Raw genomic sequence first — 23,853 nt, forward strand, 5'->3', positions numbered from 1 at the left:
CCCTCTGGTATTTCCCTTGGTTATCCTGCCATTTCTATCCTTTATTATGAACCTATTCAATGTGAAAAGTGCAAGCACATGCAGAACCTTAAACAAAAGGCAGACATCTGAAAAAAAACATCAAAATGGAATAGATTGTGCATTCAAAATAATTGAATGAAATTGATGTATGGCACACATTTCTTTTAATCCAATGACAAATATCCTACCTAATATTGTATCTATAAACAGTATTTTATAGTGTATATAGTATAGTATAATAGTAAGTATACATTTTTCATTATATTTCATTGGAATTAAGGTTTTGGGGATTAATCGATTTCTCTTTAAAATCATATTATGTAAATCATGGAATTTGAAGAAGCTACGGTATCTTTATTGCATTGACATACTTTGTTTGTGTGTGCTGGTTTGTTTAGTGTGTTTGACCTGCTCATAACCAACACTGAAAAACAAACACTGAAGGCCTGAAAAGGGCCTTCATTTTAGTGTTGGTTCATTTCCATTATATGTTAACTGAGTTATGTGAATACAGCAGTAATAATTGACAACTGCGTTGGCAGTGCGATGGCAGACTCGTTGCAATCTCTCTGTGTAAATAAAAAAGAGGAGAGAAACTATTATTGTAGGTGGCAGATTTTCTTAGCATTACGTAACTCAGTGGGTCTCAAACCTTTTCTGTCACGACCCACTTTTGAGGAAGAAAAATGTTCACTCCTCACAGCCTCAACAATATTGTAAATTTTCATTGAAATAACATTTTGTGACTCTATCTATGCTTTTTCATATAATGTATGTCATTTTTTACAACAGTAATCAATTTTAGGTAAACCAGATTGCTCCATCAGTAAAAAATGAAATTTACAACCATATTATATTGATGTAAATAAGTTCTCTGTGAAAAAAAAGAAAAGAAAATATTTTTTGTGGATAAATCAAATTGTTTTGTACTGAAAATCTTTTCAAGATAAAAACTAAAATAACATTTTGTGACTGTGCTTTTTCAAATAATTACAAACAATCACTTAACAAAACAAAAACACACATCATCAGAAAAAAAGAAAGTTACGGATCTAACTATGGTTCTATGAATCCTGGATGACCGCCAGAGGCCGTGCTTCACACTGGATTATCTTCTGTCTTGCGCATGCGCAGGTTGAGTCTTTATACCAACAATGTCACTTGTGACCTCGGATGACCTCCCGTCAAGTACCGGTGTCATCCTGAGATCAGTCCTACAGAATCGTCTCCCGAGTTCACGGGATTCCGAGTGACTAAGAACTCTGGCGGTCATCCAGGATTCATAGAACCGTAGTTACATAGGTAAGTTTCATTCTATTTCATCCTTATTTACCGCCAGAGGCAGTGCTTCACACTGGATGACCTATATCAACAGAGTCACGACGATAACAAGTAACCAGCTTGTATTGCTCCGGCAGAGGAATTGGGCCAAAGAACCCTCCCCAGCGGGTGAGGGGGTGGCAACGTTAGGCCGCAGCACATACGTGTATATCCGTCATAGGGCCCCTGATGTGGCGACACTCCTGGAAGAGGAAGTCCCGGTGCTGTGGAAGACGTCGTGCCTGGTCCCTGTACCATAGAAGACAACTCCATCTGGCCTCAATGACTATCGACCAGTTGCCCTCACATCCCATGTGATGAAGGTCATGGGCTACTTTATTGAAAACTGCCAGGGGGCGCTATGGAGGCAATTTACCACTTTTGAGCCAAAACTCCACATTTCAAAAACTCCTAATAGTCACGGTGAACAATCATCAAAGTCTTATCAGCACATATTTCAGGTTGATTAGATAAAAGGGCTAGGAGTAGCTCATCAAAGTGTAAAACGTTTGCATTTCCCTATGAAAATACTGGGAATACTATAAGGCATACACTAGAATAATGAATAAGACATTTTGTCCGGAAATAAAAATGTTCCTTTGAATTATAACATTTTACATTTTTAAGAAAATCAACCAAAATGCATGCCAGGCCACGCCCAGGTAGTTGCAAAAGTGGTAAATTGCCTTCATAGCCCTGTTTGACCTACATGTATGACAATTTATGGACATATGTATATCAGGGAGACTTAAAAGAAAGTCTCTTGGGACCATGCTCTAAAATGAACAGGAAGTGGATTTTTTTGTGTGAATATTCCCTCTATTTTTTGCACTTTCTAGACAATATACTTTGACAAACTCTTCTCTGGGACTTTGTTTTGTCAATTTTTGAAGTGGCTGTGATAATCCCAAGGCCTTGGTGATTAAAAGGTATTAAAAACTTTTGTTGATGTTGGCATGACAACCGGTTATTCACAGTCAGAACAAAGGTGCTTTTGAGGGACCAATCTTCACTAAACATGGAAAACGCATTTACAGTTAAAGATGTAGTCACTTCATATGATTTGAATTCTTCCTAATGGCACTCGACTCCACTCGATAGCGCCTACACGTATCAATAAAGCAGCCCCAGCAACTGCTTTGATCCAGCTGTGCAGATTTCTCCTCCATATCAGCAGAGTAGGCTTGAAAGTAATGAATCATGTTGGTCAAATGTCCCACTGTGACTGACATGACTGGACCTCTCTCCACATCCTTACTGGAGAGCAATGATCCACTTGATGAAAGCAGAGGTGTTTGCAGTCACTTGACCACAGCTCTGCTCTGTTCAGGAAGCCACCCACACTGGTGGTGACTTTGTTCTGCAGAGACACATTCAAAGTAGTGATGTGTTGTTCGTGAACGATTTGTTCATTTTGAACGAATCCTTGCAAGGTAACGAGTCCTCTCAAAGAGAGATTCGTTCATTTTCTCGTGTTGTGTCCTTTTCTACTTTTCTACATCCTCTGTTCTGTGCTTCACGGAGACCAGGCTTTGTGGATCGATGCCGGACTCAGCGCTCAATCTGGCGGACTTCCAGCTGCTCAGAGCGGACCGCGACACGGAGCTCTCCGGCAAGACAAAGGGTGGAGGAATCTGCTTCTACTCCAACATCAGCTGGTGCAACGACGTAACAGTGATCCTAAAACATTGTTCTCCTGATGTGAAATCTTTCATCATTAACTGTAAACCCTTTCAGTCCCCCGTGAGTTTGCTTCATTCATCCTGGTCGGTGTTTACATGCCGCTGGCGGGAAACGTGCACGAGACACAGCAGACACTCGCCGACCAGATACGGCGCGTGGAGTTAACCAGCTCAGACTCCTTAGTCATTGTCCTAGGGGACCTAAATCAGTATCTGCCGGTTCACATGCACTAACCTACATGAGAATATGATACGTGTTTGCAGTGGACGTATTTCGGCCAGAGAATTGGCTATGAAATGTTGAGCAACACCCCCCCCCCCCCCGTTGAAATGAACGAAATACTCGAAAAAAGATTCGTTCATTTTACTGAATGAGATTCAACTGTTGAGGGTTCGGAAAGCCATCGAAGGAGGCCTCACTCCTTTGATCTCGTCAAGGATATTAGTTTCATGGTTTTTACCCGTCTCCCCTTTACTCTGAACACTACCCATTTAGTTATTTGTATCTGTATACAAGGAGTTTGCGCGCCTTGTCATTTTCAGGATCCATTGGTGCATACAAACAGAGAAATACCAGATGCATAACTAAGGCAAGTCAGTGACCGTTGCTCTCTCTGGCCACTCAAGTCTACTGCATTTATCCAAAGTCGGCCTGTGAATTTTCAGGAGACACAGGATGTGCAACTCGAGAAAATACTACAGGTGATGTCAGGATCTCCAATCCCCCCGAGTTGGTTGATGAGAAGGATGGCAGCACGTTGATCAATTAAGTCAAAAAGTTAAAATTTATTTAGAAGAGAAAAGGATTACATGAGCAATTCTCCGCAGATATCTGGCTCTAACTATTGCTTGCAAGCAGGAGGTCAAACACACAAGCACGTATCTCAGCGTTCGGTGTAATGGCGTCTCTGAGTAGTAAAAATGTTTTTATACACATGTGAAGGACATTCTCTGTGCCAGTTACGAGAAGCTGCAAACTAGGTTGAGATAAGAACCCAGGTGAAGATGAGAGTAGCACACACACACAGCAAGATCATCCTCAGTGGCCGGTGCAAATCATAATTAATTGACATAAAGTAAAAACGTGGATCCGAGAACTTTCATACCAAATAAGATATGAACCGAGGCCATGAACAGAAGTTCTTTGTTTTCAATCGTCTAATGAGATAGAGTCGACTGCTCTCCCTTCTCAGGCCACAGCTGCAAACTAACATGTTGTATCATGCTGCTCTTTGCATGTCAGGGTCAAATACGGGCACTTGAGACATGGGTTTAGCACAAGACAATGTTATAACATATTTACATGCATCTCACAGTCACCAAGACACGTCTGTCTACAACACACTCGTTGTGAGATAGGCCTAAACCCCTTTTGTCATCACTCTGTCTGCCTTAAAATAATTTTGATCTCTCACAACGTGGATTTAGCCCTTGTGAGAAATCAAAAGTATCATGAACTTGTTTGTGATTAAGTATTTATTACTAACTTGAATATAGAAAAATCATAAAAAATACAGAAATCATCAACACAAGTCGTAAGTACAGACAGAAGTCAAATGACTACAATTCAGCTAAAAAGGGGCAGATGGTTCTTTGTCCCCCTCAGAGGAGCTGGAAGATCTGACAAAGTTTCTGGGGGAGAACAGGAGGTTTTATACACTTGATGTTTGACTGTTAGTGATAATCAAAAGCTATTTCATAGTGCTCATTTAGGGAGTCACTGTCTTGAGGAGTGCAAGGCCAGAGGAAAAGCAGTGTCAACCAGGCAGACACAGATCTGATAAGGGTGAGATTTAGAGACACACTAAGCACCACACAACACTCACGCTTTGTTCATTATGTTCACATTATGTTAGAAGACCACACATTGCATGTGATTGGATCTTGTGTTGTGGCGAGAGGACCTGCTCCTCCTCGACGCCAGTTTAGGGCCAATAGAAATCTTTTCTTTTATATCTAACAAGAAATACAAAATGTTATGTTTTTCCTTATGTTAGTCAGTTGTTTTTCTGGCCTGCGGGCCGACAGAACTGCTCCTGCCTTTGCAAACGCAGCGCTTATACTTGACCTGTGATGACAAATATATCTACCAGAACGAGAGAAGTCGTTTGGCTTGGAATCCTTCCAGATGTCCCCAACCAGGCTTCCAATTTTGTTCGCGATCTTTCAATTTGGTGACCCCGACGTGATTGGTTGACCTGGACAAAGAAAGGGACGTCTGTTTTCCGGATCGAGCCGAAAGGACCGGCGGTGTGGTTCAGCATGGACAACAAGGGCGCCCACAAGATAGGTAAGCAGACAATCTTTTGTTCAAAATGAATAAAATGTCTGTAATTTGATGAATCTAAAAAGAATTGTTGTCAACTGCAGAATACACCTCCGTCCATTGACTGATTAAGGTCATTATAAGACCAGTAAATTGGAAACTAAATTCAAAAGATGTTGATGTTGATCACATGTAAAGTAAAAGCACATATTTACACTGAATTCTACAATTAGGGAAAGTGAATAAGTGTCCATAGGTTTAGGGATTTAGGTAAATGAAATTTTTATACTCTTAGTCGGTAGAAAATCCAAGTTGCAATCCGTGTGGTACGTTGATACCTCTGGTAACTGGAGTCCCACGTACATATATCGTGGACTGGCAGTTTAGAGTAGATGAAGCGAGGAAATAAGGACACAGGGAAAGATTTGTTGTTTTTCATATTGGGAAAAGTGTGGGTGGTTGGTGTAACTCCTGGTGTTTTACCAAACCTGGAAGCTGTGCGTATCAGAACTTGAAAAAAAAAAAATGTGGCTATTTGTGAGCCTCTACATTATTCCAACAAAGTCACACAAAAAAGAGTTAAGATCTGTGTTTGTCTGTGTTGGACGTGTTCTGCTTCCCTTTACAGTGTGCTGCCAAAAGATGAAGAACCTTGAAGAACCAGGCAGGAATAATTCCTGCTTTGGAGAGTGTGTCATTGTGATAAACTACATTGCTGGACTTGCAGAACTCTTTTTCACTTTTATTTGTTCCGTCTTTTTCATCATAGTTGTGTATATGAGAGTCTTTGTGGTGGTTGTGACTCGTGTCATGAGGTCTCATGTTGCAGCTTTACCTCTCAAATGTTCAATGACCATAACTGCTGAAAAAATCTGAAATGAAGCCGCCAGGACTCTTGGTGTCGTTATTGTAGTCTTTCTATTGTGCGTCTGTCCATATTATTGTCATGCTGTCAGTCCTGGGCCCTGTTCCTCGTGTGGTTTAAGTATGTCGATCAAATGTCCGCTTATCCAGCTCAAATTACCGAGATGATTGACATCAGGCTATCTGGGTTCCTCGAAGGCGGATTGGCGCTCAAAACGTCTTGTTAGTTTGAACCAGATATGAGTCATCAGGATAATCGTCTTAAATTAGAAGGCGGAAGAGTCGATCACCGAAACCTGGATTTTTTAACAGTATAACAGTAATTCAATCCGGAGAGACTTGTTGAAATTTGAACCATGCTTTATTATAACAGGCATAATATGATATTGCAAGTTTTGCAAGTTTTTTATTGCATCGCCCTGACCACTCGCCCACGACAACTATGCACACAAGGGGGGGTCATCACTGGAAAACGGCAATAAGGATCACCAGGCTTCGGACACGGGAAAGGCTTTCCCCCATTGGTATTCGCAAACCTGTCCCTGACGAAAGACCGACTGGCGGTTTGAACCTAAACACTTTAAGATAGTGTAAGTGATATAGAGGAAAACACCTGCGATGGCTGGGAATCGAACCCCGGGCAACTGCTTGGAAGGCAGCTATGCTCACCACTATACCACCATTGCTTGCTTAAGTTTAAACATTGGATGTGAAAAACGAGACCTATCTAAAGAACAGACAATTTGGAATTGCGCGGGGAGACCCCAATGGATTCTAGTCTATTGCCCTGACCACTCGCCCACAACAACCTTCGAGTTCAGGTTCAGGTTCATGGCTCCCTGGCAAAACAGCAGTCGTCATCGATGGAGATTTTGAGCCCTCATGAAGACAAGTTCACTGCAGCCAAAGCGGCTCGTCAATTGATTCAGCGGTAATGGTACATTTTTTGGACTCAGCCTCCAGCCTAAATAAGCGAATGAAACACCTACTTGGAATGAAACTATGCACACATAGTCATCACTGGAAAACGGCAATACGGATCACCAGGCTTCGGACACCGGAAAGGCTTTCCCCCATTGGTATTTGCAAACCTGTCCCTGACGAAAGACCGACTGGCGGTTTGAACCTAAACACTTTAAGATAGTGTAAGTGATACAGAGGAAAAGACCTGCGATGGCCGGGAATCAAACCCGGGTCAACTGCTTGGAAGGCAGCTATGCTCACCACTATACCACCATCGCTTGCTTATGTTCAAACATTGGATGTGAAAAACGAGACCTATCTAAAGAACAGACAATTTGGAATTGCGCGGGGAGACCCCAATGGATTATAGTCTATCGCCTGGACCACTCGCCCACAACAACCTTCGAGTTCAGGTTCAGGTTCATGGCTCCCTGGCAAAACAGCAGTCGTCATCGATGGAGATTTTGAGCCCTCATGAAGACAAGTTCACTGCAGCCAAAGCGGCTCGTCAATTGATTCAGCGGTAATGGTACATTTTTTGGACTCAGCCTCCAGCCTAAATAAGCGAATGAAACACCTACTTGGAATGAAACTATGCACACATAGTCATCACTGGAAAACGGCAATACGGATCACCAGGCTTCGGACACCGGAAAGGCTTTCCCCCATTGGTATTTGCAAACCTGTCCCTGACGAAAGACCGACTGGCGGTTTGAACCTAAACACTTTAAGATAGTGTAAGTGATACAGAGGAAAAGACCTGCGATGGCCGGGAATCAAACCCGGGTCAACTGCTTGGAAGGCAGCTATGCTCACCACTATACCACCATCGCTTGCTTATGTTCAAACATTGGATGTGAAAAACGAGACCTATCTAAAGAACAGACAATTTGGAATTGCGCGGGGAGACCCCAATGGATTCTAGTCTATCGCCCTGACCACTCGCCCACGACAACCTTCGAGTTCAGGTTCAGGTTCATGGCTCCCTGGCAAAACAGCAGTCGTCATCGATGGAGATTTTGAGCCCTCATGAAGACAAGTTCACTGCAGCCAAAGCGGCTCGTCAATTGATTCAGCGGTAATGGTACATTTTTTGGACTCAGCCTCCAGCCTAAATAAGCGAATGAAACACCTACTTGGAATGAAACTATGCACACATAGTCATCACTGGAAAACGGCAATACGGATCACCAGGCTTCGGACACCGGAAAGGCTTTCCCCCATTGGTATTTGCAAACCTGTCCCTGACGAAAGACCGACTGGCGGTTTGAACCTAAACACTTTAAGATAGTGTAAGTGATACAGAGGAAAAGACCTGCGATGGCCGGGAATCAAACCCGGGTCAACTGCATGGAAGGCAGCTATGCTCACCACTATACCACCATCGCTTGCTTATGTTCAAACATTGGATGTGAAAAACGAGACCTATCTAAAGAACAGACAATTTGGAATTGCGCGGGGAGACCCCAATGGATTCTAGTCTATCGCCCTGACCACTCGCCCACGACAACCTTCGAGTTCAGGTTCAGGTTCATGGCTCCCTGGCAAAACAGCAGTCATCATCGATGGAGATTTTGAGCCCTCATGAAGACAAGTTCACTGCAGCCAAAGCGGCTCGTCAATTGATTCAGCGGTAATGGTACATTTTTTGGACTCAGCCTCCACCCTAAATAAGCGAATGAAACACCTACTTGGAATGAAACTATGAACACAAGAAGGGGTCATCACTGGACAACGGCAATAAGGATCACCAGGCTTCGGACACGGGAAAGGCTTTCCCCCATTGGTATTCGCAAACCTGTCCCTGACGAAAGACAGACTGGCGGTTTGAACCTAAACACTTTAAGATAGTGTAAGTGATACAGAGGAAAACACCTGCGATGGCCGGGAATCAAACCCAGGTCAACTGCTTGGAAGGCAGCTATGCTCACCACTATACCACCATCGCTTGCTTATGTTCAAACATTGGATGTGAAAAACGAGACCTATCCAAAGAACAGACAATTTGGAATTGCGCGGGGAGACCCCAATGGATTCTAGTCTATCGCCTGGACCACTCGCCCACAACAACCTTCGAGTTCAGGTTCAGGTTCATGGCTCCCTGGCAAAACAGCAGTCGTCATCGATGGAGATTTTGAGCCCTAATGAAGACAAGTTCACTGCAGCCAAAGCGGCTGGTCAATTGATTCATCGGTAATGGTACATTTTTTGGACTCAGCCTCCAGCCTAAATAAGCGAATGAAACACCTACTTGGAATGAAACTATGCACACATAGTCATCACTGGAAAACGGCAATACGGATCACCAGGCTTCGGACACGGGAAAGGCTTTCCCCCATTGGTATTCGCAAACCTGTCCCTGACGAAAGACCGACTGGCGGTTTGAACCTTTAGGATAGTGTAAGTGATACAGTGGAAAAGACCTGCGATGGCCGGGAATCGAACCCGGATCAACTGCTTGGAAGGCAGCTATGCTCACCACTATACCACCATCGCTTGCTTATCTTCAAACATTGGATGTGAAAAACGAGACCTATCTAAAGAACAGACAATTTGGAATTGCGCGGGGAGACCCCAATGGATTCTAGTCTATCGCCCTGACCACTCGCCCACAACAACCTTCGAGTTCAGGTTCAGGTTCATGGCTCCCTGGCAAAACAGCAGTCGTCATCGATGGAGATTTTGAGCCCTCATGAAGACAAGTTCACTGCAGCCAAAGCGGCATCGATGGAGATTTTGAGCCCTCATGAAGACAAGTTCACTGCAGCCAAAGCGGCTCGTCAATTGATTCAGCGGTAATGGTACATTTTTTGGACTCAGCCTCCAGCCTAAATAAGCGAATGAAACACCTACTTGGAATGAAACTATGAACACAAGAAGGGGTCATCACTGGACAACGGCAATAAGGATCACCAGGCTTCGGACACGGGAAAGGCTTTCCCCCATTGGTATTCGCAAACCTGTCCCTGACGAAAGACAGACTGGCGGTTTGAACCTAAACACTTTAAGATAGTGTAAGTGATACAGAGGAAAACACCTGCGATGGCCGGGAATCAAACCCAGGTCAACTGCTTGGAAGGCAGCTATGCTCACCACTATACCACCATCGCTTGCTTATGTTCAAACATTGGATGTGAAAAACGAGACCTATCCAAAGAACAGACAATTTGGAATTGCGCGGGGAGACCCCAATGGATTCTAGTCTATCGCCTGGACCACTCGCCCACAACAACCTTCGAGTTCAGGTTCAGGTTCATGGCTCCCTGGCAAAACAGCAGTCGTCATCGATGGAGATTTTGAGCCCTAATGAAGACAAGTTCACTGCAGCCAAAGCGGCTGGTCAATTGATTCATCGGTAATGGTACATTTTTTGGACTCAGCCTCCAGCCTAAATAAGCGAATGAAACACCTACTTGGAATGAAACTATGCACACATAGTCATCACTGGAAAACGGCAATACGGATCACCAGGCTTCGGACACGGGAAAGGCTTTCCCCCATTGGTATTCGCAAACCTGTCCCTGACGAAAGACCGACTGGCGGTTTGAACCTTTAGGATAGTGTAAGTGATACAGTGGAAAAGACCTGCGATGGCCGGGAATCGAACCCGGATCAACTGCTTGGAAGGCAGCTATGCTCACCACTAGACCACCATCGCTTACTTATCTTCAAACATTGGATGTGAAAAACGAGACCTATCTAAAGAACAGACAATTTGGAATTGCGCGGGGAGACCCCAATGGATTCTAGTCTATCGCCCTGACCACTCGCCCACAACAACCTTCGAGTTCAGGTTCAGGTTCATGGCTCCCTGGCAAAACAGCAGTCGTCATCGATGGAGATTTTGAGCCCTCATGAAGACAAGTTCACTGCAGCCAAAGCAGCATCGATGGAGATTTTGAGCCGTCATGAAGACAAGTTCACTGCAGCCAAAGCGGCTCGTCAATTGATTCAGCGGTAATGGTACATTTTTTGGACTCAGCCTCCAGCCTAAATAAGCGAATGAAACACCTACTTGGAATGAAACTATGCACACATAGTCATCACTGGAAAACGGCAATACGGATCACCAGGCTTCGGACACGGGAAAGGCTTTCCCCCATTGGTATTCGCAAACCTGTCCCTGACGAAAGACCGACTGGCGGTTTGAACCTAAACACTTTAAGATAGTATAAGTGATAGAGAGAAAAACACCTGCGATGGCCGGGAATCGAACCCGGGTCAACTGCTTGGAAGGCAGCTATGCTCACCACTATACCACCATCGCTTGCTTATGTTCAAACATTGGATGTGAAAAACGAGACCTATCTAAAGAACAGACAATTTGGAATTGCGCGGGGAGACCCCAATGGATTCTAGTCTATCGCCCTGACCACTCGCCCACGACAACCTTCGAGTTCAGGTTCAGGTTCATGGCTCCCTGGCAAAACAGCAGTCATCATCGATGGAGATTTTGAGCCCTCATGAAGACAAGTTCACTGCAGCCAAAGCGGCTCGTCAATTGATTCAGCGGTAATGGTACATTTTTTGGACTCAGCCTCCAGCCTAAATAAGCGAATGAAACACCTACTTGGAATGAAACTATGAACACAAGAAGGGGTCATCACTGGACAACGGCAATAAGGATCACCAGGCTTCGGACACGGGAAAGGCTTTCCCCCATTGGTATTCGCAAACCTGTCCCTGACGAAAGACAGACTGGCGGTTTGAACCTAAACACTTTAAGATAGTGTAAGTGATACAGAGGAAAACACCTGCGATGGCCGGGAATCAAACCCAGGTCAACTGCTTGGAAGGCAGCTATGCTCACCACTATACCACCATCGCTTGCTTATGTTCAAACATTGGATGTGAAAAACGAGACCTATCCAAAGAACAGACAATTTGGAATTGCGCGGGGAGACCCCAATGGATTCTAGTCTATCGCCTGGACCACTCGCCCACAACAACCTTCGAGTTCAGGTTCAGGTTCATGGCTCCCTGGCAAAACAGCAGTCGTCATCGATGGAGATTTTGAGCCCTAATGAAGACAAGTTCACTGCAGCCAAAGCGGCTGGTCAATTGATTCATCGGTAATGGTACATTTTTTGGACTCAGCCTCCAGCCTAAATAAGCGAATGAAACACCTACTTGGAATGAAACTATGCACACATAGTCATCACTGGAAAACGGCAATACGGATCACCAGGCTTCGGACACGGGAAAGGCTTTCCCCCATTGGTATTCGCAAACCTGTCCCTGACGAAAGACCGACTGGCGGTTTGAACCTTTAGGATAGTGTAAGTGATACAGTGGAAAAGACCTGCGATGGCCGGGAATCGAACCCGGATCAACTGCTTGGAAGGCAGCTATGCTCACCACTATACCACCATCGCTTGCTTATCTTCAAACATTGGATGTGAAAAACGAGACCTATCTAAAGAACAGACAATTTGGAATTGCGCGGGGAGACCCCAATGGATTCTAGTCTATCGCCCTGACCACTCGCCCACAACAACCTTCGAGTTCAGGTTCAGGTTCATGGCTCCCTGGCAAAACAGCAGTCGTCATCGATGGAGATTTTGAGCCCTCATGAAGACAAGTTCACTGCAGCCAAAGCGGCATCGATGGAGATTTTGAGCCCTCATGAAGACAAGTTCACTGCAGCCAAAGCGGCTCGTCAATTGATTCAGCGGTAATGGTACATTTTTTGGACTCAGCCTCCAGCCTAAATAAGCGAATGAAACACCTACTTGGAATGAAACTATGCACACATAGTCATCACTGGAAAACGGCAATACGGATCACCAGGCTTCGGACACGGGAAAGGCTTTCCCCCATTGGTATTCGCAAACCTGTCCCTGACGAAAGACCGACTGGCGGCTTGAACCTAAACACTTTAAGATAGTATAAGTGATAGAGAGAAAAACACCTGCGATGGCCGGGAATCAAACCCGGGTCAACTGCTTGGAAGGCAGCTATGCTCACCACTATACCACCATCGCTTGCTTATGTTCAAACATTGGATGTGAAAAACGAGACCTATCTAAAGAACAGACAATTTGGAATTGCGCGGGGAGACCCCAATGGATTCTAGTCTATCGCCCTGACCACTCGCCCACAACAACCTTCGAGTTCAGGTTCAGGTTCATGGCTCCCTGGCAAAACAGCAGTCGTCATCGATGGAGATTTTGAGCCCTCATGAAGACAAGTTCACTGCAGCCAAAGCGGCATCGATGGAGATTTTGAGCCCTCATGAAGACAAGTTCACTGCAGCCAAAGCGGCTCGTCAATTGATTCAGCGGTAATGGTACATTTTTTGGACTCAGCCTCCAGCCTAAATAAGCGAATGAAACACCTACTTGGAATGAAACTATGCACACATAGTCATCACTGGAAAACGGCAATACGGATCACCAGGCTTCGGACACCGGAAAGGCTTTCCCCCATTGGTATTTGCAAACCTGTCCCTGACGAAAGACCGACTGGCGGTTTGAACCTAAACACTTTAAGATAGTGTAAGTGATACAGAGGAAAAGACCTGCGATGGCCGGGAATCAAACCCGGGTCAACTGCTTGGAAGGCAGCTATGCTCACCACTATACCACCATCGCTTGCGTATGTTCAAACATTGGATGTGAAAAACGAGACCTATCTAAAGAACAGACAATTTGGAATTGCGCGGGGAGACCCCAATGGATTCTAGTCTATTGCCCTGACCACTCGCCCACGACAACCTTCGAGTTCAGGTTCAGGTTCATGGCTCCCTGGCAAAACAGCAGTCGTCATCGATGGAGATTTTGAGCCCTCATGAAGACAAGTTCACTGCAGCCAAAGCGGCTCGTCAATTGATTCAGCGGTAATGGTACATTTTTTGGACTCAGCCTCCAGCCTAAATAAGCGAATGAAACACCTACTTGGAATGAAACTATGCACACATAGTCATCACTGGAAAACGGCAATACGGATCACCAGGCTTCGGACACGGGAAAGGCTTTCCCCCATTGGTATTCGCAAACCTGTCCCTGACGAAAGACCGACTGGCGGTTTGAACCTAAACACTTTAAGATAGTATAAGTGATAGAGAGAAAAACACCTGCGATGGCCGGGAATCGAACCCGGGTCAACTGCTTGGAAGGCAGCTATGCTCACCACTATACCACCATCGCTTGCTTATGTTCAAACATTGGATGTGAAAAACGAGACCTATCTAAAGAACAGACAATTTGGAATTGCGCGGGGAGACCCCAATGGATTCTAGTCTATCGCCCTGACCACTCGCCCACGACAACCTTCGAGTTCAGGTTCAGGTTCATGGCTCCCTGGCAAAACAGCAGTCATCATCGATGGAGATTTTGAGCCCTCATGAAGACAAGTTCACTGCAGCCAAAGCGGCTCGTCAATTGATTCAGCGGTAATGGTACATTTTTTGGACTCAGCCTCCAGCCTAAATAAGCGAATGAAACACCTACTTGGAATGAAACTATGAACACAAGAAGGGGTCATCACTGGACAACGGCAATAAGGATCACCAGGCTTCGGACACGGGAAAGGCTTTCCCCCATTGGTATTCGCAAACCTGTCCCTGACGAAAGACAGACTGGCGGTTTGAACCTAAACACTTTAAGATAGTGTAAGTGATACAGAGGAAAACACCTGCGATGGCCGGGAATCAAACCCAGGTCAACTGCTTGGAAGGCAGCTATGCTCACCACTATACCACCATCGCTTGCTTATGTTCAAACATTGGATGTGAAAAACGAGACCTATCCAAAGAACAGACAATTTGGAATTGCGCGGGGAGACCCCAATGGATTCTAGTCTATCGCCTGGACCACTCGCCCACAACAACCTTCGAGTTCAGGTTCAGGTTCATGGCTCCCTGGCAAAACAGCAGTCGTCATCGATGGAGATTTTGAGCCCTAATGAAGACAAGTTCACTGCAGCCAAAGCGGCTGGTCAATTGATTCATCGGTAATGGTACATTTTTTGGACTCAGCCTCCAGCCTAAATAAGCGAATGAAACACCTACTTGGAATGAAACTATGCACACATAGTCATCACTGGAAAACGGCAATACGGATCACCAGGCTTCGGACACGGGAAAGGCTTTCCCCCATTGGTATTCGCAAACCTGTCCCTGACGAAAGACCGACTGGCGGTTTGAACCTTTAGGATAGTGTAAGTGATACAGTGGAAAAGACCTGCGATGGCCGGGAATCGAACCCGGATCAACTGCTTGGAAGGCAGCTATGCTCACCACTATACCACCATCGCTTGCTTATCTTCAAACATTGGATGTGAAAAACGAGACCTATCTAAAGAACAGACAATTTGGAATTGCGCGGGGAGACCCCAATGGATTCTAGTCTATCGCCCTGACCACTCGCCCACAACAACCTTCGAGTTCAGGTTCAGGTTCATGGCTCCCTGGCAAAACAGCAGTCGTCATCGATGGAGATTTTGAGCCCTCATGAAGACAAGTTCACTGCAGCCAAAGCGGCATCGATGGAGATTTTGAGCCCTCATGAAGACAAGTTCACTGCAGCCAAAGCGGCTCGTCAATTGATTCAGCGGTAATGGTACATTTTTTGGACTCAGCCTCCAGCCTAAATAAGCGAATGAAACACCTACTTGGAATGAAACTATGCACACATAGTCATCACTGGAAAACGGCAATACGGATCACCAGGCTTCGGACACGGGAAAGGCTTTCCCCCATTGGTATTCGCAAACCTGTCCCTGACGAAAGACCGACTGGCGGCTTGAACCTAAACACTTTAAGATAGTATAAGTGATAGAGAGAAAAACACCTGCGATGGCCGGGAATCAAACCCGGGTCAACTGCTTGGAAGGCAGCTATGCTCACCACTATACCACCATCGCTTGCTTATGTTCAAACATTGGATGTGAAAAACGAGACCTATCTAAAGAACAGACAATTTGGAATTGCGCGGGGAGACCCCAATGGATTCTAGTCTATCGCCCTGACCACTCGCCCACAACAACCTTCGAGTTCAGGTTCAGGTTCATGGCTCCCTGGCAAAACAGCAGTCGTCATCGATGGAGATTTTGAGCCCTCATGAAGACAAGTTCACTGCAGCCAAAGCGGCATCGATGGAGATTTTGAGCCCTCATGAAGACAAGTTCACTGCAGCCAAAGCGGCTCGTCAATTGATTCAGCGGTAATGGTACATTTTTTGGACTCAGCCTCCAGCCTAAATAAGCGAATGAAACACCTACTTGGAATGAAACTATGCACACATAGTCATCACTGGAAAACGGCAATACGGATCACCAGGCTTCGGACACCGGAAAGGCTTTCCCCCATTGGTATTTGCAAACCTGTCCCTGACGAAAGACCGACTGGCGGTTTGAACCTAAACACTTTAAGATAGTGTAAGTGATACAGAGGAAAAGACCTGCGATGGCCGGGAATCAAACCCGGGTCAACTGCTTGGAAGGCAGCTATGCTCACCACTATACCACCATCGCTTGCTTATGTTCAAACATTGGATGTGAAAAACGAGACCTATCTAAAGAACAGACAATTTGGAATTGCGCGGGGAGACCCCAATGGATTCTAGTCTATTGCCCTGACCACTCGCCCACGACAACCTTCGAGTTCAGGTTCAGGTTCATGGCTCCCTGGCAAAACAGCAGTCGTCATCGATGGAGATTTTGAGCCCTCATGAAGACAAGTTCACTGCAGCCAAAGCGGCTCGTCAATTGATTCAGCGGTAATGGTACATTTTTTGGACTCAGCCTCCAGCCTAAATAAGCGAATGAAACACCTACTTGGAATGAAACTATGCACACATAGTCATCACTGGAAAACGGCAATACGGATCACCAGGCTTCGGACACGGGAAAGGCTTTCCCCCATTGGTATTCGCAAACCTGTCCCTGACGAAAGACCGACTGGCGGTTTGAACCTAAACACTTTAAGATAGTATAAGTGATAGAGAGAAAAACACCTGCGATGGCCGGGAATCGAACCCGGGTCAACTGCTTGGAAGGCAGCTATGCTCACCACTATACCACCATCGCTTGCTTATGTTCAAACATTGGATGTGAAAAACGAGACCTATCTAAAGAACAGACAATTTGGAATTGCGCGGGGAGACCCCAATGGATTCTAGTCTATCGCCCTGACCACTCGCCCACGACAACCTTCGAGTTCAGGTTCAGGTTCATGGCTCCCTGGCAAAACAGCAGTCATCATCGATGGAGATTTTGAGCCCTCATGAAGACAAGTTCACTGCAGCCAAAGCGGCTCGTCAATTGATTCAGCGGTAATGGTACATTTTTTGGACTCAGCCTCCAGCCTAAATAAGCGAATGAAACACCTACTTGGAATGAAACTATGAACACAAGAAGGGGTCATCACTGGACAACGGCAATAAGGATCACCAGGCTTCGGACACGGGAAAGGCTTTCCCCCATTGGTATTCGCAAACCTGTCCCTGACGAAAGACAGACTGGCGGTTTGAACCTAAACACTTTAAGATAGTGTAAGTGATACAGAGGAAAACACCTGCGATGGCCGGGAATCAAACCCAGGTCAACTGCTTGGAAGGCAGCTATGCTCACCACTATACCACCATCGCTTGCTTATGTTCAAACATTGGATGTGAAAAACGAGACCTATCCAAAGAACAGACAATTTGGAATTGCGCGGGGAGACCCCAATGGATTCTAGTCTATCGCCTGGACCACTCGCCCACAACAACCTTCGAGTTCAGGTTCAGGTTCATGGCTCCCTGGCAAAACAGCAGTCGTCATCGATGGAGATTTTGAGCCCTAATGAAGACAAGTTCACTGCAGCCAAAGCGGCTGGTCAATTGATTCATCGGTAATGGTACATTTTTTGGACTCAGCCTCCAGCCTAAATAAGCGAATGAAACACCTACTTGGAATGAAACTATGCACACATAGTCATCACTGGAAAACGGCAATACGGATCACCAGGCTTCGGACACGGGAAAGGCTTTCCCCCATTGGTATTCGCAAACCTGTCCCTGACGAAAGACCGACTGGCGGTTTGAACCTTTAGGATAGTGTAAGTGATACAGTGGAAAAGACCTGCGATGGCCGGGAATCGAACCCGGATCAACTGCTTGGAAGGCAGCTATGCTCACCACTATACCACCATCGCTTGCTTATCTTCAAACATTGGATGTGAAAAACGAGACCTATCTAAAGAACAGACAATTTGGAATTGCGCGGGGAGACCCCAATGGATTCTAGTCTATCGCCCTGACCACTCGCCCACAACAACCTTCGAGTTCAGGTTCAGGTTCATGGCTCCCTGGCAAAACAGCAGTCGTCATCGATGGAGATTTTGAGCCCTCATGAAGACAAGTTCACTGCAGCCAAAGCGGCATCGATGGAGATTTTGAGCCCTCATGAAGACAAGTTCACTGCAGCCAAAGCGGCTCGTCAATTGATTCAGCGGTAATGGTACATTTTTTGGACTCAGCCTCCAGCCTAAATAAGCGAATGAAACACCTACTTGGAATGAAACTATGCACACATAGTCATCACTGGAAAACGGCAATACGGATCACCAGGCTTCGGACACGGGAAAGGCTTTCCCCCATTGGTATTCGCAAACCTGTCCCTGACGAAAGACCGACTGGCGGCTTGAACCTAAACACTTTAAGATAGTATAAGTGATAGAGAGAAAAACACCTGCGATGGCCGGGAATCAAACCCGGGTCAACTGCTTGGAAGGCAGCTATGCTCACCACTATACCACCATCGCTTGCTTATGTTCAAACATTGGATGTGAAAAACGAGACCTATCTAAAGAACAGACAATTTGGAATTGCGCGGGGAGACCCCAATGGATTCTAGTCTATCGCCCTGACCACTCGCCCACAACAACCTTCGAGTTCAGGTTCAGGTTCATGGCTCCCTGGCAAAACAGCAGTCGTCATCGATGGAGATTTTGAGCCCTCATGAAGACAAGTTCACTGCAGCCAAAGCGGCATCGATGGAGATTTTGAGCCCTCATGAAGACAAGTTCACTGCAGCCAAAGCGGCTCGTCAATTGATTCAGCGGTAATGGTACATTTTTTGGACTCAGCCTCCAGCCTAAATAAGCGAATGAAACACCTACTTGGAATGAAACTATGCACACATAGTCATCACTGGAAAACGGCAATACGGATCACCAGGCTTCGGACACCGGAAAGGCTTTCCCCCATTGGTATTTGCAAACCTGTCCCTGACGAAAGACCGACTGGCGGTTTGAACCTAAACACTTTAAGATAGTGTAAGTGATACAGAGGAAAAGACCTGCGATGGCCGGGAATCAAACCCGGGTCAACTGCTTGGAAGGCAGCTATGCTCACCACTATACCACCATCGCTTGCTTATGTTCAAACATTGGATGTGAAAAACGAGACCTATCTAAAGAACAGACAATTTGGAATTGCGCGGGGAGACCCCAATGGATTCTAGTCTATTGCCCTGACCACTCGCCCACGACAACCTTCGAGTTCAGGTTCAGGTTCATGGCTCCCTGGCAAAACAGCAGTCGTCATCGATGGAGATTTTGAGCCCTCATGAAGACAAGTTCACTGCAGCCAAAGCGGCTCGTCAATTGATTCAGCGGTAATGGTACATTTTTTGGACTCAGCCTCCAGCCTAAATAAGCGAATGAAACACCTACTTGGAATGAAACTATGCACACATAGTCATCACTGGAAAACGGCAATACGGATCACCAGGCTTCGGACACGGGAAAGGCTTTCCCCCATTGGTATTCGCAAACCTGTCCCTGACGAAAGACCGACTGGCGGTTTGAACCTAAACACTTTAAGATAGTATAAGTGATAGAGAGAAAAACACCTGCGATGGCCGGGAATCGAACCCGGGTCAACTGCTTGGAAGGCAGCTATGCTCACCACTATACCACCATCGCTTGCTTATGTTCAAACATTGGATGTGAAAAACGAGACCTATCTAAAGAACAGACAATTTGGAATTGCGCGGGGAGACCCCAATGGATTCTAGTCTATCGCCCTGACCACTCGCCCACGACAACCTTCGAGTTCAGGTTCAGGTTCATGGCTCCCTGGCAAAACAGCAGTCATCATCGATGGAGATTTTGAGCCCTCATGAAGACAAGTTCACTGCAGCCAAAGCGGCATCGATGGAGATTTTGAGCCCTCATGAAGACAAGTTCACTGCAGCCAAAGCGGCTCGTCAATTGATTCAGCGGTAATGGTACATTTTTTGGACTCAGCCTCCAGCCTAAATAAGCGAATGAAACACCTACTTGGAATGAAACTATGCACACATAGTCATCACTGGAAAACGGCAATACGGATCACCAGGCTTCGGACACGGGAAAGGCTTTCCCCCATTGGTATTCGCAAACCTGTCCCTGACGAAAGACCGACTGGCGGCTTGAACCTAAACACTTTAAGATAGTATAAGTGATAGAGAGAAAAACACCTGCGATGGCCGGGAATCAAACCCGGGTCAACTGCTTGGAAGGCAGCTATGCTCACCACTATACCACCATCGCTTGCTTATGTTCAAACATTGGATGTGAAAAACGAGACCTATCTAAAGAACAGACAATTTGGAATTGCGCGGGGAGACCCCAATGGATTCTAGTCTATTGCCCTGACCACTCGCCCACGACAACCTTCGAGTTCAGGTTCAGGTTCATGGCTCCCTGGCAAAACAGCAGTCGTCATCGATGGAGATTTTGAGCCCTCATGAAGACAAGTTCACTGCAGCCAAAGCGGCTCGTCAATTGATTCAGCGGTAATGGTACATTTTTTGGACTCAGCCTCCAGCCTAAATAAGCGAATGAAACACCTACTTGGAATGAAACTATGCACACATAGTCATCACTGGAAAACGGCAATACGGATCACCAGGCTTCGGACACGGGAAAGGCTTTCCCCCATTGGTATTCGCAAACCTGTCCCTGACGAAAGACCGACTGGCGGTTTGAACCTAAACACTTTAAGATAGTATAAGTGATAGAGAGAAAAACACCTGCGATGGCCGGGAATCGAACCCGGGTCAACTGCTTGGAAGGCAGCTATGCTCACCACTATACCACCATCGCTTGCTTATGTTCAAACATTGGATGTGAAAAACGAGACCTATCTAAAGAACAGACAATTTGGAATTGCGCGGGGAGACCCCAATGGATTCTAGTCTATCGCCCTGACCACTCGCCCACGACAACCTTCGAGTTCAGGTTCAGGTTCATGGCTCCCTGGCAAAACAGCAGTCATCATCGATGGAGATTTTGAGCCCTCATGAAGACAAGTTCACTGCAGCCAAAGCGGCTCGTCAATTGATTCAGCGGTAATGGTACATTTTTTGGACTCAGCCTCCAGCCTAAATAAGCGAATGAAACACCTACTTGGAATGAAACTATGAACACAAGAAGGGGTCATCACTGGACAACGGCAATAAGGATCACCAGGCTTCGGACACGGGAAAGGCTTTCCCCCATTGGTATTCGCAAACCTGTCCCTGACGAAAGACAGACTGGCGGTTTGAACCTAAACACTTTAAGATAGTGTAAGTGATACAGAGGAAAACACCTGCGATGGCCGGGAATCAAACCCAGGTCAACTGCTTGGAAGGCAGCTATGCTCACCACTATACCACCATCGCTTGCTTATGTTCAAACATTGGATGTGAAAAACGAGACCTATCCAAAGAACAGACAATTTGGAATTGCGCGGGGAGACCCCAATGGATTCTAGTCTATCGCCTGGACCACTCGCCCACAACAACCTTCGAGTTCAGGTTCAGGTTCATGGCTCCCTGGCAAAACAGCAGTCGTCATCGATGGAGATTTTGAGCCCTAATGAAGACAAGTTCACTGCAGCCAAAGCGGCTGGTCAATTGATTCATCGGTAATGGTACATTTTTTGGACTCAGCCTCCAGCCTAAATAAGCGAATGAAACACCTACTTGGAATGAAACTATGCACACATAGTCATCACTGGAAAACGGCAATACGGATCACCAGGCTTCGGACACGGGAAAGGCTTTCCCCCATTGGTATTCGCAAACCTGTCCCTGACGAAAGACCGACTGGCGGTTTGAACCTTTAGGATAGTGTAAGTGATACAGTGGAAAAGACCTGCGATGGCCGGGAATCGAACCCGGATCAACTGCTTGGAAGGCAGCTATGCTCACCACTATACCACCATCGCTTGCTTATCTTCAAACATTGGATGTGAAAAACGAGACCTATCTAAAGAACAGACAATTTGGAATTGCGCGGGGAGACCCCAATGGATTCTAGTCTATCGCCCTGACCACTCGCCCACAACAACCTTTGAGTTCAGGTTCAGGTTCATGGCTCCCTGGCAAAACAGCAGTCGTCATCGATGGAGATTTTGAGCCCTCATGAAGACAAGTTCACTGCAGCCAAAGCGGCATCGATGGAGATTTTGAGCCCTCATGAAGACAAGTTCACTGCAGCCAAAGCGGCTCGTCAATTGATTCAGCGGTAATGGTACATTTTTTGGACTCAGCCTCCAGCCTAAATAAGCGAATGAAACACCTACTTGGAATGAAACTATGCACACATAGTCATCACTGGAAAACGGCAATACGGATCACCAGGCTTCGGACACGGGAAAGGCTTTCCCCCATTGGTATTCGCAAACCTGTCCCTGACGAAAGACCGACTGGCGGCTTGAACCTAAACACTTTAAGATAGTATAAGTGATAGAGAGAAAAACACCTGCGATGGCCGGGAATCAAACCCGGGTCAACTGCTTGGAAGGCAGCTATGCTCACCACTATACCACCATCGCTTGCTTATGTTCAAACATTGGATGTGAAAAACGAGACCTATCTAAAGAACAGACAATTTGGAATTGCGCGGGGAGACCCCAATGGATTCTAGTCTATCGCCCTGACCACTCGCCCACAACAACCTTCGAGTTCAGGTTCAGGTTCATGGCTCCCTGGCAAAACAGCAGTCGTCATCGATGGAGATTTTGAGCCCTCATGAAGACAAGTTCACTGCAGCCAAAGCGGCATCGATGGAGATTTTGAGCCCTCATGAAGACAAGTTCACTGCAGCCAAAGCGGCTCGTCAATTGATTCAGCGGTAATGGTACATTTTTTGGACTCAGCCTCCAGCCTAAATAAGCGAATGAAACACCTACTTGGAATGAAACTATGCACACATAGTCATCACTGGAAAACGGCAATACGGATCACCAGGCTTCGGACACCGGAAAGGCTTTCCCCCATTGGTATTTGCAAACCTGTCCCTGACGAAAGACCGACTGGCGGTTTGAACCTAAACACTTTAAGATAGTGTAAGTGATACAGAGGAAAAGACCTGCGATGGCCGGGAATCAAACCCGGGTCAACTGCTTGGAAGGCAGCTATGCTCACCACTATACCACCATCGCTTGCTTATGTTCAAACATTGGATGTGAAAAACGAGACCTATCTAAAGAACAGACAATTTGGAATTGCGCGGGGAGACCCCAATGGATTCTAGTCTATTGCCCTGACCACTCGCCCACGACAACCTTCGAGTTCAGGTTCAGGTTCATGGCTCCCTGGCAAAACAGCAGTCGTCATCGATGGAGATTTTGAGCCCTCATGAAGACAAGTTCACTGCAGCCAAAGCGGCTCGTCAATTGATTCAGCGGTAATGGTACATTTTTTGGACTCAGCCTCCAGCCTAAATAAGCGAATGAAACACCTACTTGGAATGAAACTATGCACACATAGTCATCACTG

At 46.1% G+C, this 23,853-nt stretch overlaps 29 non-coding genes across 29 annotated transcripts; all 29 read right to left on the reverse strand.

Moving 5' to 3' along the window:
- Positions 1–7,322: 7,322 nt before the first annotated feature.
- Positions 7,323–7,394, reverse strand: trnag-ucc (transfer RNA glycine (anticodon UCC)). The gene has a single exon. It is a non-coding gene; the product is annotated as a tRNA-Gly (tRNA).
- A 483-nt stretch (positions 7,395–7,877) lies between these two features.
- On the reverse strand, positions 7,878–7,949 carry trnag-ucc (transfer RNA glycine (anticodon UCC)). The gene has a single exon. It is a non-coding gene; the product is annotated as a tRNA-Gly (tRNA).
- Positions 7,950–8,432: 483 nt separating this feature from the next.
- trnag-ucc (transfer RNA glycine (anticodon UCC)) lies at positions 8,433–8,504 on the reverse strand. The gene has a single exon. It is a non-coding gene; the product is annotated as a tRNA-Gly (tRNA).
- Positions 8,505–8,992: 488 nt separating this feature from the next.
- trnag-ucc (transfer RNA glycine (anticodon UCC)) lies at positions 8,993–9,064 on the reverse strand. Its single transcript has one exon. It is a non-coding gene; the product is annotated as a tRNA-Gly (tRNA).
- A 476-nt stretch (positions 9,065–9,540) lies between these two features.
- Positions 9,541–9,612, reverse strand: trnag-ucc (transfer RNA glycine (anticodon UCC)). Its single transcript has one exon. It is a non-coding gene; the product is annotated as a tRNA-Gly (tRNA).
- A 542-nt stretch (positions 9,613–10,154) lies between these two features.
- Positions 10,155–10,226, reverse strand: trnag-ucc (transfer RNA glycine (anticodon UCC)). The gene has a single exon. It is a non-coding gene; the product is annotated as a tRNA-Gly (tRNA).
- Positions 10,227–10,702: 476 nt separating this feature from the next.
- On the reverse strand, positions 10,703–10,774 carry trnag-ucc (transfer RNA glycine (anticodon UCC)). Its single transcript has one exon. It is a non-coding gene; the product is annotated as a tRNA-Gly (tRNA).
- A 537-nt stretch (positions 10,775–11,311) lies between these two features.
- trnag-ucc (transfer RNA glycine (anticodon UCC)) lies at positions 11,312–11,383 on the reverse strand. Its single transcript has one exon. It is a non-coding gene; the product is annotated as a tRNA-Gly (tRNA).
- A 488-nt stretch (positions 11,384–11,871) lies between these two features.
- On the reverse strand, positions 11,872–11,943 carry trnag-ucc (transfer RNA glycine (anticodon UCC)). The gene has a single exon. It is a non-coding gene; the product is annotated as a tRNA-Gly (tRNA).
- Positions 11,944–12,419: 476 nt separating this feature from the next.
- trnag-ucc (transfer RNA glycine (anticodon UCC)) lies at positions 12,420–12,491 on the reverse strand. The gene has a single exon. It is a non-coding gene; the product is annotated as a tRNA-Gly (tRNA).
- A 537-nt stretch (positions 12,492–13,028) lies between these two features.
- trnag-ucc (transfer RNA glycine (anticodon UCC)) lies at positions 13,029–13,100 on the reverse strand. The gene has a single exon. It is a non-coding gene; the product is annotated as a tRNA-Gly (tRNA).
- A 537-nt stretch (positions 13,101–13,637) lies between these two features.
- Positions 13,638–13,709, reverse strand: trnag-ucc (transfer RNA glycine (anticodon UCC)). The gene has a single exon. It is a non-coding gene; the product is annotated as a tRNA-Gly (tRNA).
- A 483-nt stretch (positions 13,710–14,192) lies between these two features.
- On the reverse strand, positions 14,193–14,264 carry trnag-ucc (transfer RNA glycine (anticodon UCC)). Its single transcript has one exon. It is a non-coding gene; the product is annotated as a tRNA-Gly (tRNA).
- Positions 14,265–14,752: 488 nt separating this feature from the next.
- On the reverse strand, positions 14,753–14,824 carry trnag-ucc (transfer RNA glycine (anticodon UCC)). The gene has a single exon. It is a non-coding gene; the product is annotated as a tRNA-Gly (tRNA).
- Positions 14,825–15,300: 476 nt separating this feature from the next.
- On the reverse strand, positions 15,301–15,372 carry trnag-ucc (transfer RNA glycine (anticodon UCC)). Its single transcript has one exon. It is a non-coding gene; the product is annotated as a tRNA-Gly (tRNA).
- A 537-nt stretch (positions 15,373–15,909) lies between these two features.
- On the reverse strand, positions 15,910–15,981 carry trnag-ucc (transfer RNA glycine (anticodon UCC)). The gene has a single exon. It is a non-coding gene; the product is annotated as a tRNA-Gly (tRNA).
- A 537-nt stretch (positions 15,982–16,518) lies between these two features.
- trnag-ucc (transfer RNA glycine (anticodon UCC)) lies at positions 16,519–16,590 on the reverse strand. Its single transcript has one exon. It is a non-coding gene; the product is annotated as a tRNA-Gly (tRNA).
- Positions 16,591–17,073: 483 nt separating this feature from the next.
- On the reverse strand, positions 17,074–17,145 carry trnag-ucc (transfer RNA glycine (anticodon UCC)). The gene has a single exon. It is a non-coding gene; the product is annotated as a tRNA-Gly (tRNA).
- A 488-nt stretch (positions 17,146–17,633) lies between these two features.
- On the reverse strand, positions 17,634–17,705 carry trnag-ucc (transfer RNA glycine (anticodon UCC)). Its single transcript has one exon. It is a non-coding gene; the product is annotated as a tRNA-Gly (tRNA).
- A 476-nt stretch (positions 17,706–18,181) lies between these two features.
- On the reverse strand, positions 18,182–18,253 carry trnag-ucc (transfer RNA glycine (anticodon UCC)). The gene has a single exon. It is a non-coding gene; the product is annotated as a tRNA-Gly (tRNA).
- Positions 18,254–18,790: 537 nt separating this feature from the next.
- On the reverse strand, positions 18,791–18,862 carry trnag-ucc (transfer RNA glycine (anticodon UCC)). Its single transcript has one exon. It is a non-coding gene; the product is annotated as a tRNA-Gly (tRNA).
- A 537-nt stretch (positions 18,863–19,399) lies between these two features.
- trnag-ucc (transfer RNA glycine (anticodon UCC)) lies at positions 19,400–19,471 on the reverse strand. Its single transcript has one exon. It is a non-coding gene; the product is annotated as a tRNA-Gly (tRNA).
- A 483-nt stretch (positions 19,472–19,954) lies between these two features.
- trnag-ucc (transfer RNA glycine (anticodon UCC)) lies at positions 19,955–20,026 on the reverse strand. Its single transcript has one exon. It is a non-coding gene; the product is annotated as a tRNA-Gly (tRNA).
- A 537-nt stretch (positions 20,027–20,563) lies between these two features.
- On the reverse strand, positions 20,564–20,635 carry trnag-ucc (transfer RNA glycine (anticodon UCC)). The gene has a single exon. It is a non-coding gene; the product is annotated as a tRNA-Gly (tRNA).
- A 483-nt stretch (positions 20,636–21,118) lies between these two features.
- trnag-ucc (transfer RNA glycine (anticodon UCC)) lies at positions 21,119–21,190 on the reverse strand. Its single transcript has one exon. It is a non-coding gene; the product is annotated as a tRNA-Gly (tRNA).
- A 488-nt stretch (positions 21,191–21,678) lies between these two features.
- trnag-ucc (transfer RNA glycine (anticodon UCC)) lies at positions 21,679–21,750 on the reverse strand. The gene has a single exon. It is a non-coding gene; the product is annotated as a tRNA-Gly (tRNA).
- A 476-nt stretch (positions 21,751–22,226) lies between these two features.
- trnag-ucc (transfer RNA glycine (anticodon UCC)) lies at positions 22,227–22,298 on the reverse strand. The gene has a single exon. It is a non-coding gene; the product is annotated as a tRNA-Gly (tRNA).
- Positions 22,299–22,835: 537 nt separating this feature from the next.
- Positions 22,836–22,907, reverse strand: trnag-ucc (transfer RNA glycine (anticodon UCC)). Its single transcript has one exon. It is a non-coding gene; the product is annotated as a tRNA-Gly (tRNA).
- Positions 22,908–23,444: 537 nt separating this feature from the next.
- trnag-ucc (transfer RNA glycine (anticodon UCC)) lies at positions 23,445–23,516 on the reverse strand. The gene has a single exon. It is a non-coding gene; the product is annotated as a tRNA-Gly (tRNA).
- Between the last annotated feature and the right edge of the window lie 337 nt (positions 23,517–23,853).

The sequence above is a fragment of the Gasterosteus aculeatus genome, chromosome 21, assembly GCF_964276395.1.
Source record: "Gasterosteus aculeatus chromosome 21, fGasAcu3.hap1.1, whole genome shotgun sequence".
Classification (NCBI taxonomy): domain Eukaryota; kingdom Metazoa; phylum Chordata; class Actinopteri; order Perciformes; family Gasterosteidae; genus Gasterosteus; species Gasterosteus aculeatus.